The following is a 2607-nucleotide window of genomic DNA, read 5'->3' as shown; positions in this document are numbered from 1 at the left end:
TTTGTTCCTTACAGGGTGAGCATATGTGAGGGGACACAGAGAAGCCGGAAGGGAAGGTTCTGATTCCAAAATAGGACTGTCAACATCCCCGTGTGGGATTTTAAATAAATATGCAATTATCTTAATATCACCTTTTATTTCTAAATTTGTTTTAGCTGTCATGTTGTTTGTATCAGTTTGGGTGGCACAGTATTATATTTTAATACAGAGGAACAAATCCGGAATGGTTTCTTCCTGGAGGAAAGTTTGGTCATTTGAAATGGAGGATGAACACATTTTGTTTGTTTTGCCCATGTCTTTTTTCTTTGTGCAAACATCACCAGTTTTGGAACAGATACACATTTTCATGACTTTCAGTTATCTCTGTCTTGAAGAGTGGAACTTATGAGCCAGTCTAAACCAGTTAATATTTGATCTTGTCTGAGGATAATGACATTGTCTGGTTATAATGAAGGGTTTGGAAGAAAAAAAAAAAACAAAGAACACCTGGGGAGAATCTGGGGATTTCTCAGGTTGGTGTTTACTCTCTCCTGCTACCATTGAATGGCATGAGTAACCACTACTGTCACTGTCCAGAGTGTGAGGACCCTGGCTGTCTGAGACAGGTCACCACCGACAAAAGCCACAATCAGGAACAGAGAACCAGGAACTCAGCTCCAGTGAGAATGCTGATTAACATGTCCAGACCCAAGTAACCAAATCTATTGTCTTAATCATTTATTAGATTCTAGGTCTATGTGACTTCTTTTTCAAAGCAAGACACATTGCAGATACAGATTGGCAGACATGGCTCCCAGCGCGCTGGCTCCCGAGCCAGAGAGTCGGAAGGGCATTCGGGCCATGTTGCTGGGGCCGCCCGGGGCTGGCAAGGGGACCCAGGAGCCCAGATTGGCAGAAAACTTCTATGTCTGCCATTTGGCCACTGGAGACATGCTGAGAGCCATGGTGGCTTCAGGTTCAGAGCTGGGCAAGGAGCTGAAGGCGACGACGGATGCTGGAAAACTGATGGCTTCCCTCGGACTGTGAGGCAGGCTGAAATGCTTGAGGACCTCATGGAGAAGAGGAAGGAGAAGCTTGATTCAGTGATTGAGTTCAGCATTCCAGACTCCCTGCTGATCCGGAGGATCGCTGGAAGACAGATTCACCCCAAGAGTGGCTGGTCCTACCATGAGGAGTTCAACCCTCCAAAGGAGCCAATGAAAGATGATATCACTGGAGAGCCCCTGATCCTCAGGTCAGATGACAATGAGAAGGCCTTGAAGATCTGCCTGGAGGCTACCACACGCAGACCACCCCACTCGTGGAGTACTACAGGAAGCGGAACATTCACAGTGCCATCGATGCATGCCAGACCCCGGATGTTTGCCAGCAGGTTTTATACTGCGGAATACAATGGAGGGTAGGGTAGAGCCAAATTGAAAGCAGGGGACTCGTTTTCACCCTTGGTCCACAGGAAAGAAAACCCAATGGGAAATGTATTTCATTTTCCATACGTCCAAGAACCACTGTTGGTCTTAAAGGCAGGCGGGAAAAGAACAACTACTTTGAAAGACCGTCAATGAGCACAGAAAGTCCAGCGAACTTGGACAGAAAGATGAAGCTGACATTCAAGGGAAAGCTCAGCCTGCAGTAAATGTGGGTTTGCCTGTGTGTAGATGTGAGCTCGAGCGATGGGACTGCGGCAAGAAAGAAAATATGTTAAAGGTAAATATGAATTAGCTAGACTAAGGGAGAAAGCACTTGTATTGCCAGTGTCAATAAAGTTATTTTAAGTGAATAAATGTCAGCCGTGAAGCTCCGATGAAAGAGTGGGAGATCTGGTAGCTGGCAAGAAAACGTGGGAAGAGGGGAAGAGACATAGCAGGCTTCTAAGTGACGTTTAGGACTCGGGACCCTGTTTGGAGAATAATAGTGAACTGAAAGTGTTCTAGTCGGGCAAAGACAAGGCCAGATTGGGAGTTTGGAATGCTTGGCGTGAAGGTGTGGAGAATGGGCACAGAAGCCGACATACAATGGTCCAGACAAGAGAGTGTTTGACTACATGAGAAGCAAATAAACAGGAAAACACAGAGACTGATTTTCTTCCATCAAGGGAAATAAAATGAATACAAAACCTGCTCTTGTAAATTATTTGTGTGCTCTTTGGATAGAGACAGCGGTAGTGACATTGCCATGTTTAAGATTTCAGCAACTTGTAATTAGCCCTTCACCAAGGAAATGCTAGAGAGCCCTGCCTGCACAGTGAAAGGTGGTTGAATTCCGTTGTGATCTTGTAGAAAAGGGCACGAGGACTCTCTACATGTTAGTTCATTTATAAAACGTGAGATACTGGCTTCACCCACATTTTTGTATTAAATTGTAACTTTATAGAGTGTTGACCTCCAATGTAAATAATGAGGTTTTCTAAACAAGTCGTGTCTTTACTCCTGAGAAACTTAGTGAATTTCATGGGTGTTCTGCAGACATATAGAACAATCATTTGCACTGTGGAGTTTAGCAGTGGTTAAGACATTTATTTCATTTAGAGTAGGCTTCAGTGACTACTTTAGGTTTTGTTTTTGTGGTTTCTTTGCCAAGTGTAGGTGTTTGCCACCCTTTAGCTTCTTC

General features: G+C 44.5%; 1 pseudogene; it reads left to right on the top strand.

Moving 5' to 3' along the window:
- Window positions 1-786: 786 nt before the first annotated feature.
- LOC121459825 lies at window positions 787-1207 on the top strand (annotated as a pseudogene).
- Window positions 1208-2607: the final 1400 nt, after the last annotated feature.

The sequence above is a fragment of the Microtus oregoni genome, unplaced genomic scaffold (genome assembly GCF_018167655.1).
Source record: "Microtus oregoni isolate MIOR12 unplaced genomic scaffold, Mior012 000019F_ref0000042, whole genome shotgun sequence".
NCBI classification, from domain to species: Eukaryota; Metazoa; Chordata; class Mammalia; order Rodentia; family Cricetidae; genus Microtus; species Microtus oregoni.
Note: the sequence above shows the minus strand (reverse complement) of the source record. Positions and strands in the feature narration are given on the sequence as shown.